We start from the raw sequence: 20,537 nt of genomic DNA, 5'->3' as shown, positions 1-20,537 counted from the left end.
CGTTTTGCTTCATTGGAAAAAAAATGAAAGGAGAATCCCCCCAAATTAATGTTACTTTATGGGAAAGAGCAGCAATAAGCTGTAGGGCAGAAATTAATGAATGTTAGAATGATGTTGGAATGAATCTATGTGACTTTAGCAAAAATGTAACAAAGATTTAAGAAAAATAGACTGTTAATTGGTGAAAAGAGGGAAAGTAAACTTATATTAAGATCAAGATAAATTTTCAGGATAAAAATTTTGAAGAGAGGGAAAGGATTTGCTGAAATGGATAATTGACTTAGAATACAAAAAAAGGAGGTGTGAGGAGGTCAGGGAAACAAGCAAATGAAAGATAAGTTATGGGAAGGTTCGATTTTTTTTTTTATTGTTTCTATTTTTCTGTTTTTTTATTGTGATGTGTTGTTTTGCTATTGTTTAATTTGGTGTTGTTGTTTTTTTGTTTTTTTGTTTTTGCCTTCTTGTAAACTTAAAACCTTAATAAATACTATTTAAAAAATAATAATAAGCTGTAGGGCAGAAGAGAGGTAAGAGGTAGGAGCCATTTTTCCTGACAATTGGAGCCCTGGAGACACATTGATGATATACATGAATTAAACTTCACAATACATTCTCCACTCTAAGAGAGATTTACCATCAAATAACATGATAAGAATAAACAGCAGCATCAGAAAGTTCTGTAGATGAATTTTAGCTTCTCTATCTGCCTCAATACCTTCAGGAATGACTGGATAGTCTTGTTTGATAGATGTTTATTTTGTATGTACAGACTGTGCCGAAGATTAATCTGATACATGCCGGATGTGTTGTTGAGCAGGGCAGAGTTCATGTTTTGCATACCAATTTGAAACAAGAAAGTGACTTTTGTCTGGGATATCTGAGGGAACCCGTTGCCAAGAAGCATATAATGTAAGTCTGTCATATATAATGTTACTGTTTCTTCAGAATGAACGTCGTTTTTGAAGAGCTTTTGGCTTTATTTTTCTCCAAAGTAGTGGAATGAATAATATCAACAAATAAACTGAACTGGAACATTGCAATAAATTTGTACTGGTTTACATGTCTCTAGGTAGCTGTTGATGGAAAAATATGCCTTTTGCCCTAGAGTTGCACGTTAGTTGGAAATCTCTGGATATGGCTATTGAAGTTGTCATTAAATTTGTAGGGATGGTTTCTAACTAAGTAATACTCATAGTAGACCCATTTAAATGAATGGGCAAGACGCTGGACACCAAGTCACACAAAGTTTTTGAAAATATTCTTTTACAAAAATAATAATATGAAACTGGAAGACACACTTGTTGATTTCCCTGATGAACATGGATCAGAATTAGTCCATGGAAGTGATTTGTACAACTTTTCCAGCCTCAAAACTTTGCAAACAGATCCTCTCTCTTGGAAATCTTGTTGAATCTTCTTCCCATAAAAAGCCAGCATCTGGAATGGAAAGACGCACCTATAAAGTGTTATCTCAAGATGAACTCATACCATTCGGTAATCCTTCATTTTAGCTAATGTATCAGTTTCTCCAGGCCTTAAGAAATGAACCTGCTGATTATTGATGCTGGATGAAGTTGGGGCTTAGTGTTTCTGTTTTCACAGTGGATGTGTTACTCTCTCTTTCTCTGTAAATATGTATTTAAATTGTATATTGTGTTATAAGCTGATCTGTGCTTCAGTGTGAAGGAAGAATGGGTTATAAACTAATAATTATATTTATTATTGTTTTATTTATTAGAGGGAGGGAGGCAGGCAGGCAGGCAATGACCCATCTTTGCAGATTTCCTTTTCTTGGTGGTGCCAGAAGTGGAGGGGGTATGAACCTGCAGGAGAGGGGAAGCCAGTGAAGATTGTTGTCCCCTATGACAGCCTGCAACTAGGATGGGACCAGGTTGTGTAGGTCATGAGAAATGGGGGTGGGGGTTATTGACACAAATTTGGCAACCTCCATTTATTCATTTCTTTGCATGTCTGACAAACATATTGATGGTTAAACACGGAATGTTATTTAGTTATTGGTCTGTGCTGTATCCTATGCAATTAAATTTATAGCATAATTTCATGCTGGGTGAAAAAGTATTTCCTACAGGGAAACCACAAAACCCATAGTCAAGTTGCATACTTTCTGCTTTTTATTTGGATTTTAAAAATGCAGTTGAATGGCAACTATTACAGGCGTTTCTAGGAACAAAAAACCTTTGCAGTTCATTAGTCTCTGTGCTACAATTAGGGGTTTAGAGCAGGTCCAGTTCTTTCTTCTCCTACATCATACCCAGATGGAAGAAAAGCCTTGCTTGTGGAAAGGGGTGTGGGGAGAGAGCAACATGACTAAGGGGGGAAACCAAAGATTCACATCATTCGCCGTGTGCAATGTGCCTTCACAAAGTATTTTGCTTTGTTTTTTTACCAGTTCAGGCACTGGTAACTTCAAGGCTGGACCACTGTTTGGACCTTCCCCTGCTGATCAGAGAGTCTGAGGTAGTAAACCACAAAGTTCTTGCCTATCACAAAGAAAACACAAAGTGAAGATAAAGTTTTTCAGAAGATAGTCATTCAGAAATTGCAGTTCTTGCAAGCTGCAACAGCAAGCCCTCTTGATGATGTAATGTGCCTTTGCTGGTGTTGAATGGCTTTATAGATATGGTTCAAGAGACTCAGTATTGTTGATGTTGTAAGGTGCTAAATGTCTTCAGCCAAATCCTAACCCTGATCTGCAATCCCTGATCAGGGAGTTAGGATTAAGCAGAGATGTACCTCTGATGACTTCTGCTGCTGTAAATGCTCCTGCTGTACCTGCCCAAAGTCCAAGTGGTTAGGAAGCTACCACTTCTTTCCTGCATAAGGTAGCCTGCATAAGGCTCCAAATCAGAGCATTTCAGTGGCAAGGCAGGGGTAGAAAAGAACCAGCCATAGATTCACCAGAATCAAAGCTGCTATATCCCCCTGAGCAGGGTCTGATTTGACAATCAAAATATCCTTTTGGTGATAGCATTTCTAGACCATCAGACTAAAAATTGTGTGGAGACAGAAAGCCATTCTCGATAGCCACTCGATATTTCCTTAGAGGCTCAGTAAAACAAAATATTGCAGGTTCTGTAGACTTTTCTTCTCTTTTTTCATTATCAAATGCACAAATACAAAATCAAACGTATCTTCATATAACAGGAAATTCACCTCATCAAATGCCACAGGTCCTATGGCCATAAAAAATAAATAAATTTCATTAGAAAATGAACAAATCCAAAGGTAAATTTATTATCATATAAGAGAAAATTCTCCTCAGGAAGTCCATAATCATGAGCCCTATAAAGGAAGCAGAGCTAGCTTCTGTTACCTTGAGGCAACAATATGCTCAGTCACAAAATTACCTCAAATTACAGTATTTCACAAACACGAAAAAGACTAAAACAAAGAGTCAAGTATTACCTCAGATTTAACAGGCTATGTTGCCATCATAAAATTAACAGCCTCTTAAAAGTTTCTATTCCCTTTGCAATATCTACCCTAATATCTTCACCAAGTTTCTCAGCCAAGGGTTTCTTTGATTTCTTTGGGAAAAGAAGAAAGAGAAGGAAATGAAATATATACTCCTAATGATGGTAAGAAAACTAAAGATTTCAGAAGGATAGCTTTCTAAAACTTTATATCAGAATATTCAGTTACATTAACAGTATAGTCCTGTACATGTCTGCTCACGAGGATCCCTTAATGAGTTCAATGGGACTCACTCCCAGGTCAGTTTTCCATAGGATTGTTACCTAAAGGTGTCATTGCTGAACCCGGGCATCCTCAAAACTTTAAAGACTACACCTTTTAATTGTTGCCTTATGATTAGACATTGAGAAGAATTTGATTTGGTTTGCACTTAAAGGTAAACCTCCCTAAATTCCACTTTCCAAAGCAAAGTGAGAACTGAAAAACATCCATCTGTCAGGATTGTTTGGCTATACTACTACTGTACTTTTCACCTTTGGCACCACCCTTTACCCCTTTCCCATTTTATTTGCAGGTTTCTGTGATCTTTGATGGGTTTTCAAAGCATAGGAAGCTCCCTTAAAATAAGTGAGGACATTGGTCCATGTAGCCCAATATTGTCTACTGTGACAGGAAGTGAGATTCCAAGGTTTCCTGCAGGTGCTTTTCCTAGTCCTATCTGGAGATGCTGGGGACTGAACCTAGGACCTTGTACCTGCAGGGCAGGTGCTCTACCTGAGCTGTGGTATTTCCCCCTTTTGCTTCTTGCTGTTTTAAAAAACAGCAGCATTTGATTTATTTATCTTCCTTCCTTTCCTACCTTTGTGGGCAGCAACATCTCCTGTGTCCTTCAGCTGTCTTAGATGCTTGTTTCTTGTATTGCACACGTTTGACAAAAAGATCACTTACCCAGAAACTCCTCTCCTCAAAGCCAATAAAATTAGAGAGGGGCTGTTTTCTATGCCTGAGGTAGCTCAGCTTGTCTTCCACCATTTCCATCAAGGCAGCCTCGACACCTGACAAATTGAACACGTCAACACAGTATTGGTACGAGCTTCAGTGTCACTATTCATGAAAGAGAAGAGAAAGGATAGAATAGCTTTGTAAAATGCCGGCGTTTGCACATTTCTATTTTTCTCTTGGCTTACTAAAGAGCACCATTATGAGATCACCCAGCTAAAACAGCATTAGCTTTCATATTTTGTTTCCTATAACTTATCTCCAGCATCGCTGGGACTATGCCCCTTCTGAATCCAGTTCTGTGTCAGGGATCACATGTTGGAGTGTTTCCCTTCATCAGTAAAATATTCTTGAATACAGAATGCAAGCATGACAGGGAAAAGGCTAGGCAGAACAGCAGTACAACAAGGAAACACAACACAATCCAATCTCCCCAAATAGATCCCCAGAATGTATGAGATTGGTATAAAATCAGTATGAAATATACACTTGTATTTTTTTATTCTGAGACCAATCTGTATTCTGAAGAGAACTGTATCGGATGAAAGAATGTCTAGAAGCCCATACTCATTTATCCAAGAATCCAGTTGCCAGAATTCCAGACTGTAGCCTAAGGAATTATTTCAAATTATAAAGAGCTTCCATAGGTGAATTGATCCATCTCTTCCTTCTGCCACTCTGCCCAAAATCACGATATCCTAAATCCAAATTATCCACAATCCATATCTATTTAGTACATGTCCTGAAAACCTCCCAGAATGGAGATTTCACAACCTGCCTAGACAGACTGTTTCGTTAATATGGTTAGGAAGTCATTTTCTCCTGCTTCAGCTACGTACACTTTCCTGAAACTTAAACACATTGCTTCTTCCTCTGTCCTTGGTATAGTGGGAACAACCACCGTATTGTTTTCAAGACTGAAGTACTTCTGATGCCCTCCTTTTGCGTGAGAACACAAGTTGTGTAATTTCCTCCGTTTTCTTTATTAGTCAGCTACTCAAGCATGTGAATTGAGAGTTTCATCACCCCTTGTTGAATTCACACTGGCAAATATTCACAACGGGTAGATTCTCAAGGGATGTCTACTGCTACACAGAGAGCAAACCTGCAACTCTGAAAGCATAATGTGTTTTTCTCCTGTTCTGAAAACATAAATACTTAAGGATGTAGCAACATATTGATGGTGTTAGAGAGTTATAGAATGATAGTGCTGAAAGGAAACAGAAGGTCCTATTGTCCAACCCCCAACTAGAAAGCTGTACCATCCATTCTGTGATTTATTATTATCCAAACCTCTTATTCACACTCACAGTGAGTTTTTGATAGAACTACTCCTGATGATTCAGGAGAGAAAGCCAAAACACACTATCAAAAGTTTAAAAGTAAGTTTAAATGTAACTTCCATTGCAAGTGTCACCATGTCTCCTTGGAAGTCCCAATGAATTCGTTGGGGCTTACTCCAAGGTAAATGGAGTTAAGATTGCATTCTAAGGCCAATAGCACATGCACCATATACAGGCAGGACACCACCTCCCTACGGAAGGTGATCTGTACATCTCCAAGAGCAAATACATATCATTTCACTTTCACTCTTTCTTCCACCCTCTTTTGCAGAATGTAGAAAGCTCCTCACAAATAGGTGTAGACTAGGAGTATTACACACATGCATGGACATCACTTGAACTGTCTATATTTGATCACTGTAAATAGAGAACTGGAAGCTAAATATATGAACTGACCCACTGGAAACAACTGAGATGATGTGAATATTCTGTCGGTGCTGTTTTATTTGTAATTGCACATTCACACATGCCAGCCATCAATGGATATTATAATTATCACATGATGACTATCCATGTCCCCAGTTCCATGAAGTGTTATTATTTGTTCTATCAGCTAATTTTCTTCAGCATGCATTGTTTTCTAAGGCACACAAGTTCTAAGCTATTGAACATAAGCACTCCTCCTCCTCTGTGGTCTATGTGGCTGTTCTTGTTGGAACAGCTCTGTGGCATTTATTCAAGGAGGGAAGGAATTGCTTTTTCAGTGATCATGATTTGGCAAGGGGAAAGCCACGAAAGGATGCCCAGATTCAGTCTGTCAGGCCCATTTTTTTCCTCATCACTTTCAACAGCAAATTTATTTTGCCAGTTTCAGGAAGATGTGGAACATACTCATACACTTGCTTGATACTGAGCTGGAATCTGAAATTCATTTAAATTCGTGAAAGGAAGAAACCATAACAGTCTGAGAGTATAGCTCTTCTCTTACTCACTCTCACTGAAAAGGGTACTTAAACAGTGATCTAAATGGGTAACTTGTATGTAAAATTGACTTTGGAAGTTGCAAGAAAACAAAAATGTACCATATTGACTAAAATGCCCTCCTTCTGCTGTACAAACATGTCCGTGATATACTTCTGAAAATACAATTATTCTGTGTGTGTGTTATTAAAGATCCAGTGTAGTGGTGAGGCTGTTAGATTAGGAACTAGGAGGCCAGGGTTCAAATTCCTACTCCAGCGTGATGCTCTCTGAATGACCTTGGGCCATTCATAGTCTCTCAGCCTAACATTGAGAAGATAGAGAAATGCTATTGGATGAGAAGAGAGAAGGCGGAACTACTCGACACCTATTTTGCCTCTGTCTTCACCCAAAAGGAAGGCAGTGTACAACCTGCTGATAACAGAATAACTGATGCAAGGAGGGAACTGCAGCCCAAGATAGGAAAAGAGGTGGTAAGGGAACACCTAGCCTACTTTAAATGAATTCAACTCTCATAGCCGCTGTCTATAATCTTCCAGGATACCCCTGTTATTTCCTTGTGTCATTGACCTTTTTGTGGAGGAGTGGTATCTTCATTGAGGTGTTGTTGTTTTTTTGAAAGCTTATAATATCCTGTCCCCAAGCTTTGTGTTCTCTTGTAATAGCAGATAGACTTCAAACTCCAAGGATGGATGAGGAGCAACTTTAAGTCCGCTAACCATTCTAAAACTGAGGGCCTAGGCCAAGAATAATGCTTGAAAACCCAGGTGGCTGAGGAGGCTAGATTCTTAGGTCCCTGAGGACAAGCAAGATGAGTTTCTTGTCCTTTTTCCAGGACTGCCAATTGACTCTTCCTGGTCCTGCAGTCAGTCCAGTTCCCTTCCCTGTTCTTATCTGAAGATGCCTCCACTAAATTAAATAAGTAAAGGTTCCATATGGATTCCAGATGCTTAATGCATAACTGGGGGGGGGGGGAGATATAGAGCATAAATAACCATCAAGATCACATTCCAAAATGCAAAGCATTAACAAGCTGGAAAGAAAAGGCTGTGGAATAAAATCCCTTGAAATTAAGTAATGCAAGGAAGGGTAAGAAAACAGATTCTCCCTATACCTGTCCATTTCTCCATTAGCGATTTTCCAGATGACCAGAGTCTTGGTTACAAACTACCTCAGACAGGATTTTTAGGAAAGTGTTTCTTTGGTTGAATGAATAATCATTAAATGTTGGGCTCTGAGCTATAGCATATCCCGTTCGATTTTTGAAAATACTTAGCATGATGCCCCCATAGGATAAAGTGAACAGTTTTAAGAGCCAAACTGCATGAGAGTACATTATAATTTCAGTTCATTCTTTCTTTTTCTCGCAGTAGAGGGGAAAAGTGGATGTAAATCTTTCCTCATAATAAGAAAGGATGCCAGTAGCTTTCGTAATTTCAAAAGGTGCCAGAAGATAATGGCAGGGAACTATGAATATAGCAATTGGCTACTGAGAGTAAAATCTGGGTTCTACATTTATGTGACATTTGATTTTCTCTAAAGGTAATCATTTCAGGGGCTACAAAAATACTCAGAAGCCCACTTTCACGTTTCACTCTTTTGCACATCTTTCCATACCCATGTGCAGCCATTATTTCTGGTGCTTGCAATAATATAGGTCAAGGATGGGAAACTTGTGGTCCTTCAGATGCTACTGGACTCCCGTCTAGGGTTGCCATATTTCAAAAAGTGAAAAGTGTTGAGCTTTTTTGTGAAACCTCAAAAGAAAATCAAGATTTCTACACTACTGACATGGGCTGCCATTCGAGAACCGGATACAGCCTATGTCTGGGAAATTCCAGACGTATGGCAATCCTACTCTCATCTGGGGGCAGCTAAACTAAATTTGGGGGGTGCTGGGTGGATCTTTGCACCCCAGTGGCTCATATGCTAAAGACGGCCCTGGGGCCAACGTTCTCTGTGGATGCACATCCAAATATGTGATATGATGATAGTTCAATGCAGGGGAAGAGCTCAGTGGTACAGCATTTGTTTTGTATGCAAATGGTCGCAATTTCAATCTCCAGCAGTTGCCAGTAGGACTGGAAACACTAGAGAGTTACTGTCAATCAGTGTAGACAACACCGAGCTCAGTAGACCAACGGATTCATCTGGTATAAGGCAGCTTCTTGCCTTCCTGTGTCTACAATGGCACCTGCATTTGGATGTGTATCCAGATGTCAATCCAAATACATTCCTAAATCAGGTTGCCATTCCTCTGCAGTGTGCATCCCAACATAAAGGTGCATCTTGTAAAGGGAGCATGTTCCCCTTCCCCCCGACTGGATGCAAAACTTGTGGGATATGGGGAGCTGTTTGTAGCTCAGCGCTAAGACCATCCAAGCTAAAAAGACTCAGCTAGCACTGGGGAAGTTTGAGGGCACAAGGAGAAGGGGACAGCAGAGGACAAGATGGTTGGACAGTGTTCTCGAAGCTACAAACATGAGCTTGACCAAGCTGCGGGAGGCAGTGGAAGACAGGAGTGCCTGGCATGCTCTGGTCCATGGGGTCACGAAGAGTCGGACACGACTAAACAACTAAACAACAACAACAACAGCACTGCTCAAATAGAATCAGTTCATTAAAGGAGAATCAGTGGAAAATTTTAAGTTCCCAATGGGGCCTGATAATATGCAAGTATATCATATTTTATTGCTTGGAAGTGTGCTTGGTGTGAAAATTCCTTAATTGATTGATTGATTAGATTTAAAAGCTTAAAAGTTTCCGTCTGTATCAGTCTCACTCTCACAAAAAGAATAAATGGATATTCTATCCTAAGGGTAGGGACTTTGTCTCCCCTGTCCTGCCACACACCACAGATATTGTTAGACACTGAGCATGCTGTCTGAGGCCCATAGCATTTGGAGGGTCACAGTCTTCCCATCCCTGTTCTAAACTAAACAAACGCACAAAGTGGAAATTCTTAATGGCAAGGTCAAAGAGTGACATGCCCAATGCTGCTTTGTGATTTCCTGGCTGGGCAAGCATTCAATTCATCTCCAGGTCCAACATTCTGTCTTTTGGATTGCATTTGTCCTCAGTCCATGTCTCTGTTATCTTTGTGAGTCACTCAGAGAATGATGTTATTGGGCTTCCAACATAAATGCTGCAACTAAATAAGTAAGTAAATAAACTGAAAAATTGCCCAAGCATTTTAGCTTTTTTTAAAAAAAAACAACCAGAATGCTCAGAAAAGGAATGACTATGTGCAGTATTTGTGTGTCACCAACAAATTAATGGCAGTTCCCACATACAAGTCTTCTAGCATGTGCAAATAGCAAAAAGTGAGAGAAACGGGAGTGAGGGTTTTTTTGGAGATCTGCAAATGAAAAAGAGTGGTGTTGTCTTCATGTTCTGCTTCTTGGGGCCTCCCATAGACACCCAGCAGGGCTGTTTTTAATCCTTTAGTCAAATATGGTGAAATGGCTTTAGAAAACAGCAATGATATTGGATTGTGGGGTAGGCAGGGCCATGCACATATTTTGCATGAAAAATCAGGGTTCCAAAATGTGCAAGTACCTCCACAACTACATGAGGCTTCCCCACTGCAGACCATCATCCTTTAAGTTGTGTAAGGGTCCTTGTGGGTTCATTTAAGCGCTGTTATGAATGCCTGAATAGGGCTACAGAAGTCAGGGCAAGGGCAGCAAACTCCTCTGCCATGTGTTGAAACCACACACATGCCAAACATGTGCAAAAGGACTTATGGCTTAGGTCAACTTTTATACGGTGGATTGCCATGATGTGATCATAGAAAGCTAGCATATTAGAGTCAAGGGTTGTAGTCTAGTCGTTTCCTTCACATGCTAGATTTCTACCTAGGTAAAGAAAATAAGTACATGCTTATTTTCTCTCACCAAAATCAATGAAATTTGTACGTCCTTGACCAATGCCATTGTGCTCATTAGTTAAGAAACTTGCTGAATTATCCCTTGGCCTTTTTCCAAGTTTTTTTTTTCTTTCCCCTAGAAAATAAACATGAAACAGAATATCATAAGACAACGATGATCTCTAAATCATTTAGTGCATGCTTCAAACAATCAATTTAGTCACCATGTTACCATTCATTCCATGGAAGGAAATTTATAGACAGTTGCTATAGATCTGACCCTTCACATTTGCATTTAATTCATCTGCAGAATCCTATACTTTTCAAGTAGTCGCATTGTTCATACCATGCACAATTGCTTTTAATGCAAGAAGCGATTCTCACGTATAAAGTCCTAGTACTAGAAAGATTGGGATTCCAACCAAACTTATGCATGCTACCTGGAATGCAGCCTTTTCAGTAGACTTTGATTGATTGTGACAGTTTATATCCGCCAAGAGATCCTACCCATAACAGGAGAACTGCCTGCATTTTATATACCTTGAATTCAGCTAGACTGGATTTATATGTCTGAATGCAAAGCAGGCAGGAAACCTTTTGGACACTGGACAGGAAGTCTTGTGAAAGGCAAATTCTTGAGCTTTTCATTCAGTCACACTTGTTTAAATTCCTTTGGGAAAGGTATATTTTTTCACAGCCTTTGGCATCCTGCAAATTCAAGCTGTGGCTATTCATGCCCACGCACAATACTGACTACTGTGGCATGGAAGCCTGTATAGATTGTCCCCATGCAATAAGGGGGAAAGGGGGGGGGGAGAAAAAACTTTATTTAGTTGCAGTAAGTCTCACTGCTTTCATCTTTGAATGCCCGGGCAAAGATTTTCATAGAAATGCAAACACATTTCATTTAGAAGTATTGATGTGTGTTGGATAAATTAAGTGAACAAAGCCAATGTTGGTGACGACAACAGCATCAACAAAAACAGTAGTATTTTTAAATCCTGCAGTTCTCACTAAGCACTGTTTCACTAAGTATAATAGCTTTAAATTACATCCCTTCCCACATCCTACATCCCAAGTAAGTTCTTGTATTGCTGTAAACTCTGGAAACTAAAGAGGAAAGCAAGCAAATGTCTGTGGGTGTTTTGTTCTTTGTTCCCTTTTTTGCATCTCTTCTCCCACCCGACGAAGTTCTCTTTTCCAGTCCCATAGCTCCATTGGGGATCAAATTGTTTATTTGCAAAAGCACAATTTCATAAATTTATTTAGCATCATTCCATTCCAAAGGCTTGTGTGCACATTTGTCAGTATCTAGAGACCTTCCCTAAACCAAGTCAGATTAACGAACTATCTAACTTAGTTTTGCCTACACTGAATGGTAGCAGTTCTCCAGGGTTTCAGAGAGAGAGATTTCCAACTCTCAGCTGGAAATGTCAAAGTCTGGACACGGGGCCTTTTGTGTGTGAAGCACACACTCTACCACCAAGCTGCAGACCTTTCTAATTGCTGCAGCAGATTTAATCATCATGCTTTCCTATACTTTGCTTTTCAGTTGTGTTCAAGTGGCGAAACAGTAGTTTCATGCATTCTGAGGGCATTCTTTTGTTAAAATACTTACAAACAACTAACACGGAATGGTACTAGCTTTTAAGATGTGTGGTTCATGTTAGGTTTTTAAGGCGTGCGCTTCTATGAAGAGTTTTAATTTCCAAACATCTAGTTAACAATGGAGGTGCCATATCAACCCGTTCATCTCGTTTAGCATCCTGTGTCTGGCAGTGTCTGGGTAATACGCAGAGGTGTTGAGTGAAAAGCCACTGTGGTACACCTGGGTAATTGTGTAACATTATATCGTACGCTATAGCAAACACTGCTTTTGACTGCTCCCTTCTGTGATTAATTTAGCCATGTGGCTGAATAATTGATTTCCCATGCATGAGTTGTATTTAGTAAGGGTGGAAAAGATTGATATTTCTCAATCTCCAACAACAAATAGTTTAATTTCAATAACATTGTGATGAGGTAGTTTTATGCTTTTGGGCCTTTGTTATTGCGTTGCTTTAAAAAGGAATTATATCACTTACATGCACACACAGATATGTTAAAAGGGCTTATAGGGTGGAGAATCTGAGGCCTGGGGACCAAATGTGCCCCACATGTCTCTCTAGCTGCTCCTTCCAGGTCACACTCATCAGTGGACTTGTTGTACAACCTGAAGTGTTCTTGCCTGGCTAGAATATGTCCTTGAACTGTGATAATGCTTCTTCCTAGCTTGGACGGAGGATGGTGGTAGAGGAAGATATGCAGAGAAACCCCTGAGTTTTGTGTGGTTGAAATGTGTGCCACTATAAAAACACAAGAGTCACATCCTTGATGCTGCCTACTTTTACCTCTGGCCGCACCACGACTGAAATACACTATGGCCCTTGGAAGGTTGTCATAAGGGGATTTGGCCCTCAGGCTGAAAAATATTCTCCACCCCAGCTTTTGGCTTGGGCCAATTTTGGCCAATGTTTCTAGACGACCATAATCTTTAGAATATTATCGATCACATAAGGTGAACATAAAGAGGCATGAAATGAGACTGTGGGGAGAGGGAGGAGTTTAGCTTGACTGGAAGCAAATGGACTTGAGGGTGCCCCCCTAAAGATCTATGCTGTTGTTTTGAGAACCACAAACACAACCTGTTGGTTTGCTGCCTATTTATTATTGTTGTTGTTGTTTAGTCATTTAGTCGTGTCCGACTCTTTGTGACCCCATGGACCAGAGCACGCCAGGCACTTCTGTCTTCCACTGCCTCCCACAGTTTGGTCAAACTCATGCTGGTAGCTTCAAGAACACTATCCAGCCATCTCGTCCTCTGTCGTCCCCTTCTCCTTGTGCCCTCCATCTTTCCCAACATCAGGGTCTTTTCCAGGGGGTCTTCTCTTCTCATGAGGTGGCCAAAGTATTGGAGCCTCAGCTTCATGATCTGTCCTTCCAGTGAGCACTCAGGGCTGATTTCCTTAAGAATGGATAGGTTTGATCTTCTTGCAGTCCATGGGACTCTCAAGAGTCTCCTCCAGCACCATAATTCAAAAGCATCAATTCTTCGGCAATCAGCCTTCTTTATGGTCCAGCTCTCACTTCCATACATCACTACTGGGAAAACCATAGCTTTTACTATACGGACCTTTGTTGGCAAGGTGATGTCTCTACTTTTTAAGGTGCTGTCTAGGTTTGTCATTGCTTTTCTCCCAAGAAGCAGGCGTCTTTTAATTTCGTGGCTGCTGTCACCATCTGCAGTGATCATGGAGCCCAAGAAAGTAAAATCTCTCACTGCCTCCATTTCTTCCCCTTCTATTTGCCAGGAGGTGATGGGACCAGTGGCCATAATCTTCGTTTTTTTGATGTTAAGCTTCAGACCATATTTTCCACTCTCCTCTTTCACCCTCAATAAAAGGTTCTTTAATTCCTCCTCACTTTCTGCCATCAATGTTGTGTCATCTGCATATCTGAGGTTGTTGATATTTCTTCCGGCAATCTTAATTCTGGCTAGGGATTCATCCAGCCCAGCCTTTTGCATGATGAATTCTGCATATAAATTAAATAAGCAGGGAGACAATATACAGCCTTGTCGTACTCCTTTCCCAATTTTGAACCAATCAGTTGTTCCATATCCAGTTCTAACTGTAGCTTCTTGTCCCACATAGAGATTTTATTTATTTATTTATTTATTTATTTATTATTATTATTATTATTATTATTATTATTATTATTATTATTATGGATCTACTTACTTCCAGTAGGCTCTGACTGTATATTTGTAAATGAAAGAAAAATTGCAAAGACAGGATAGGCTTCCAGCTCTCTCTTATCCAGGGGAATCTAAACCTGGTGGCAGTAATCTTGGGTTCCTGGAAAGCATGTGGAGAAGTGAGGGGCATGTCATAGTTTAATACTAATTATACCGCAAAATGCATGTTTTGTGACTTCACAGTTTCTCCAAATCCCTCCCCCCCCCCCAGTGAAACAAGGCTGTACCTTTGGCCTCCATCAGTTCTCCATTGTAAACAATGGAGTTCACTGTAAACAATGGAGTCATGGCAAAGCTAGGTACATACTCCACACCTTATTCCTGCAAATAGTAAGAGGAGTGTAAATATTTATTTATTTACTCCTCTTATGTGCACCCCGCCAACATTTGCCCACAGGCAGCTTCATTGGAAAAGAAACACTGCGGGCAACATCATAATTTGCTTACTGTATCAACCTGAAGAAACATGTTTCTTTGGAAAACATTAAAGACTTCTTCATATGTGGAAAGTAAGACCTTCGGAAAGAATACAGAGGCTGTGTACACACAACCATTTACTCTGGATTCAGTACACTCCCACCTTTGGTTTGGGAAGTAGTTTACACAGCACATTAGTCACAATCCATATCTATCATGGATCTATTAAAATTGTGCACCGGATTTGGCCAAGGCCTGAATCCCGGGGCAAATTGGACCTTTTCCAAGGGTGCCAGGAGCTGGTGTATCAAGCAGTAAGGAGAGGCAAGGATGAGTGATAAGAAGGCAGGGAAACCACAAAAAATTCACATTTAACCAAAAAGCTTGGGCCTCACAATCACTTTCTCTCTGCCTAACTTAGCTCACAGGTTTGTTCTGAGTAGCGGCTGGGGGGAAATTTGATTCAGGTCACATTTAAAGGGAAACCTACCTCATTTTCACTTTCTGATGCAAAATGAGAACAAAAACAAAACCATCTATTGAAATTCGTATTTCTCCAATTTTTGCAGTGCTGTTCTCCAACCAAGCAATGTGTACAAAAATGCACATACTGGGGTAAAATTTGTCTTAACGTGCACGTTAGTGAAAATTACCCTGTTGCGTAGATTAGAACCGATCGGCAAGCCCAAGAGGCTATGCATGTATATAAGGAGGAATTTGCACTAGTTTTCATGGGGAGTTTTTTTTTAAAGAATATCGCAAACCGAAGTGTAAATGTGCAGAACTGAACTTAAGATTTGAAGAGCAGTATTTGAAAGACCTACATTTTTGCACAATATTCAGATGGAACAAATAAATTGCCTTAAATCACTCCAAATTTGCCTTGTCCCTTGGTTAAAACCACTTTCTGGAAAGTATTCAAATAGGTACAATTTTGTGAATTGAAATAAGATACTTTTTGTTAACCTGTCACAGATTCTGGGTTCGGAAAAGTGAAAGGGGGGGGAATGAAAGCCATCCATTCTCTTGTCTGATTCGGGGCCGTCCTACAGTTTGCATGAATATGCTGCCTACCTGTTTCTCCAATTTAGTCAGGAAAGGCTTTTGTTCAAAGGTTCTTCTTTTTTCTTTTTTAAGGCATATAATGTATGTTTCAGAGTTGACACATTGGTAGTGGTGCTTTCATTAACGGCTGAATTTATCTTGTGATGGTGAGGTTGCCATGGTAATTGCCAACTACTAGGAGGTAATTACTTTAGCAAATTCTCATGTAGCTAATCAGTATATGAGACAGACAACCCAAGGGTAGCTTTCAGTATGTACATTCCACTTTCAGAAATTTATTTGTTTTGACAGAGCTAAGGTGGGGCGGAGGGGGGGGGAGAGGGAGATTAGCATTGATCACAGGTTTTTTTTGCCATTAGACTCAACATTTGATTCTCTTCTAAATGACACTGGCTGCAATCTTAACCCTGCATCCTGCCTGGCTATGCTTAATATAATAGCAGGTCCACCATCAAATCTGCAGGCCTGCCATGCACATACATCTCAGTAGTAAAGGTAAAGGTACCCCTGCCCGTACGGGCCAGTCTTGACAGACTCCAGGGTTGTGTGCTCATCTCACTCTATAGGCCGGGACCCAGCGCTGTCCGCAGACACTTCTGGGTCACGTGGCCAGCGTGACAAGCTGCATCTGGTGAGCCAGCGCAGCACACGGAAACTCCGTTTACCTTCCTGCTAGTAAGCGGTCCCTATTTATCTACTTGCACCCGGGGGTGCTTTCGAACTGCTAGGTTGGCAGGCGCTGGGACCGAACGACGGGAGCGCACCCCACTGCGGGGATTCGAACCGCCGACCTTTCGATCGGCAAGTCCTAGGCGCTGAGGCTTTTACCCACAGCACCACCCGCGTCCCGGGTACATCTCAGTAGAGATGCCCTCAAAAACCCACAATGCACAATGTTCCTGCTCAGCTCCTGTTTTCACTTGCTTGGTCTCTCCTGTATTGAACACAGCCCCCACTCCTGTAGCCCCATTTAATTGGATGTCAGGATTCGATAGCCTTCCTTCCACTCTGAACAGAGTAAAGGTGCAAAGACTTTCTGCCTTTGAGCAAGCACTGTTGTCCAGAGCAGGGTCAGGAGAGGCATGCCCACACCATTTTGCGACCCTATCTCTTTCTCTGCTCTATTAGATGTGGCAGCCATTTTGGGTTACGCCACACCGCAACGGCAGCCATTGACACGCACGCTCCACAGCAGCCATTGTGTGATTGGCGCCATGGACACTTTCTTCAAATTCCAAATATGCCCATTGCCTCCCCCTGCCCCAACAAATTGGCAAGCCATGGTTTAAGATATCAATAAAGCCATGTTTGGAAAGGGCTCCTCCTCCCCACCATGATCCCATTATCACCATTTAAGGCTTCTGTATCAGTGAAGTTGCACCAGAGTTGAGGCAGTGCCAGCATAATTATATGCTGGCATCCTTCTTCCTGACATGCTTGCATAATAAGCCCAATGTCAGATCACCTCCAAGATCTGCTGGCACAACAGACTTAGTCAAGTTCCTACTGTCATCCAGCCAGTATAATTCCTGCTCTGTAAATGCCCTGTAGAGGCACAGAGGAATGAGTTTACTTAGTAGTGAATTGTGCGCTATTTCTGCTTGCGCACGCCAGTCCTGCCTTCCCCACACAGCAAAGACACACTTGCACACACAGAGACCAATCTAAACAGTGTGTTCCAAAGTTCTAGATCTGCAGAAATTTCCAACTCTGGAAGGTACTTTTTCAACATGTGCCTTTCTGTTGCCCCTAAATTAATCTATTTTTTTAATTGCATAACTGTTTATGTAACGCAGTTCTTGCCAATGCCAGAGGTGATGGGTGTTCCCAAAGTACAATAGTTTGCATTCCATAATATTTATACTATTTTTGAACATGCTGCCCATACACACACACACACACACACACACACACACACACAGAGTGTATGACTAAGTGTGACCACATATTGTTGTGTGTATGATTAGAGCAAATAAAACTTTTAATCTGCATGGACAAGCTTAGGAAGATGAGAGGATTTCAACCTATATTCATGCTCTAAGAACACACCTGCCCCAGAGCAATGTGAATATAGATCTAGATCCAAACTTGTAGTTTACATGACAGGCCCAAAGGATTGCTATGTCTGATCCTCTAATTCCTACAGAACATATTGAAATCAAGTATACATTCACAGGTCCAAAATCAACTAATTCAGGCACTACTTAAGATGAGCAATCGAAGATAGTAACAAACTCAGATGTTGACTGCTGACAGGACTAGAGTCAAGGTGGAGACTGAGGTTTGCAGAAGTACAAAAAAACTTTTTTAAAAAAAATCTATGAGGACATCTCCCTGCTCCAAAAATATATCCAGCCCCATGAAGACTGAGCATGTTGAGCCACCATAAAATATTAAATGTCACCTAGGACAAAAATGGGGTGGGAAGAAAAATACCCTGCTTGGAAGGAAGGAAAATCTGGAATATCTGGAATCCTGCACAGAACACCTAATTGCGGGTGAGGATGCCCTGCAACATTTTGTTGCAGGTTTCACTTGTTGTTGTACAAGAGACTATGTGAACTTTAATGCCTGATCTGCATTCATTCTGTGAATGTGAATCAGTACCAGAATTTCCTTGGCCCTGACATAAGTGAAATTAAGCTATAATTAACAATACCTCTTTCTCTAAGCAAAGGAAGGGGAGGGATGTCTTCTAAAATAATGCTTCAGATCCGTCATATACTTTAGGCTGGAAATGACACGCCAATAAGTTAAGTGAAGGGCATGTCACAAATGATTTCCTCCTCATTTTATGCTGTCATTCTTCCCTACAGCTCTGAACTTGGTGCCTGTCAGGTCTAATCAGTCTTGTTGTGTATACTATGCTTGCTTGTGAACCTCAGCCCAGTCATTAGTTAGTAGTCACCCGGCTGAAGAAAACTTAGTCAATTAATCATACGAATCAATTGATAAAATTAACATAGAAATAAAATAAGAGAAAGCATTTTTTAAGCTTGTGACAAAAAGAAGAGTAGACCAGACTGATGAGATGATCATGTTGGAACAATTGATTGGAATCCTGCTTCTATATGCTTGTTTCTGCCCAAATTCTAACACCTTGGAAGCACAACTCTTTTTACAGAAGCTTAGGCAGAATCCACAATCCCTTCCACACACTGAGGTCACTGAGAGAGGCACTTTTGCATGCCCACCCCTCATCTGAGGGATGACTGGATCATCCTATTCCCATTCCACATCATCTGTGTATGTCTCAATAATAGATCCCATCAATCCCATTCTTGGCAGATCTTTGTTTTAAAAATGCATAAAAATTCACATTTAAATTGTATACATATTATGTGCATTCTGCCCCTGAAGTGTAAATTTTTGAATGATTTCCAGTGCACTAACTCGAAAAAATATATACATGGAAAAATAAGATTGTGGGGGAAGACCCAAACTGCATTGCAAAATTCAGAGAAGTTTGTGATCCAGTTAATAGGTGCATTCTGATCTAATCCAGGACCAGATAATTACTTCAGTTTACTTCAAGGTGAAAAAATGAACTTATTTATCCTCCATCCTTGGGTGTGGCTGGCAGAAATGCAAGAGAGGACTTCCTCCATCGCAGCCTCCTTTGGAACTCCCTGTCCTAGGGATCCATATTGCAACTTTCTGAAAACTTATTTTCCTAATACTTTGTTCTTAGTGTTGACTGATTTTATCTGTACTCTTTTTGTTGTCATTTGGGTGACTGCAATTTTTCTGTTTATTTTCTTGGCTGTTGTGTTTGTTTTAAACCTGTTTTAAAACCAGTGGTGAAAGGTTGAGCAGTTAGTATTAGTGGTTAAATTACCTAATAAGCTCAAACTTCTAGGTGAACACCTCTTTTGACCATTTACTGTTTCTTTGCTATTAGCTTCAAGGGTAAAACCACCTTCCTAGGGGCCATGTCTAACTTACAATTCACACAATGAGTATCTACTCTGAGACTAAAACACTTACTTTGTGCAATTTCATTCCATTGATCAATCACTTATTTGGTTTCCATACTGAATCTTAAGACTGGACTTAATCTTTTTTATTTAAAAAAAATAACTGAATGAAAATGTTATTCATATAGTACTTATAAATGCAGCACTTTATGTCCTGTGACATAAGTGTTAGGAAGTCCCTTGCCGATCCATGCTGTCCCCCATTTTGTTCAGCATTTATCTGGTTATTTCATTGCATTCCCAAATGCCACCTTTGATCCACCAGTGTGCTGTATCTGTGCTGACCAAACTATAATTTGAGCACACAGTGAAGGGGATTTAATAATGAGTGCTGCAAAAGACATCTGCCCAAGAACCAAAAGGGCCATGCCCACCACAATTCTGAGTAGAACAACGGTAGGCAGACCGTATGCTTGTCAAATCTAATTCATTTTTACTAGAACCCCCAGATCTACAGTATCAATCAGTACCAACTGCAAAAGACATATTGTTAGAATAAAAGAACTAATTTGAGCCTAGCAATTGCCTACCCCCCCACCAGTACCAGAACTGAAGCAAGCCCAGTCCTTTCACACAAAAGCTACTCCTGGCTCATCATCATCATTTCAGCACCCTAATTTAAGTGGGGGAAATCATTTTGCTGCTGCCATTGTTAATCTTTTGCAGATCACTCAGAGATCTACCAATCAATCCTAATCTCCCGCCCTTGAGTAGAC

General features: G+C 40.5%; 2 long non-coding RNA genes across 2 annotated transcripts in view; one reads left to right on the top strand and one right to left on the bottom strand.

Annotated features, from left to right (window-relative positions):
• LOC144328863 (uncharacterized) overlaps positions 1 to 20,537 on the top strand; it is a 50,509-nt gene that overhangs the window by 13,472 nt on the left and 16,500 nt on the right. The window lies entirely within an intron of this gene.
• On the bottom strand, positions 500 to 10,704 carry LOC144328862 (uncharacterized). Its single transcript, XR_013394170.1, has 3 exons — positions 10,595 to 10,704; positions 4,384 to 4,490; positions 500 to 3,194 (listed from the first exon to the last, which is right to left on the bottom strand). It is a non-coding gene; the product is annotated as an uncharacterized LOC144328862 (long non-coding RNA).

The sequence above is a fragment of the Podarcis muralis genome, chromosome 9 (genome assembly GCF_964188315.1).
Source record: "Podarcis muralis chromosome 9, rPodMur119.hap1.1, whole genome shotgun sequence".
NCBI lineage: Eukaryota > Metazoa > Chordata > Lepidosauria > Squamata > Lacertidae > Podarcis > Podarcis muralis.
The sequence above is the reverse complement of the archived record's forward strand: the minus strand, read 5'-3'. Positions and strand labels throughout refer to the sequence as shown.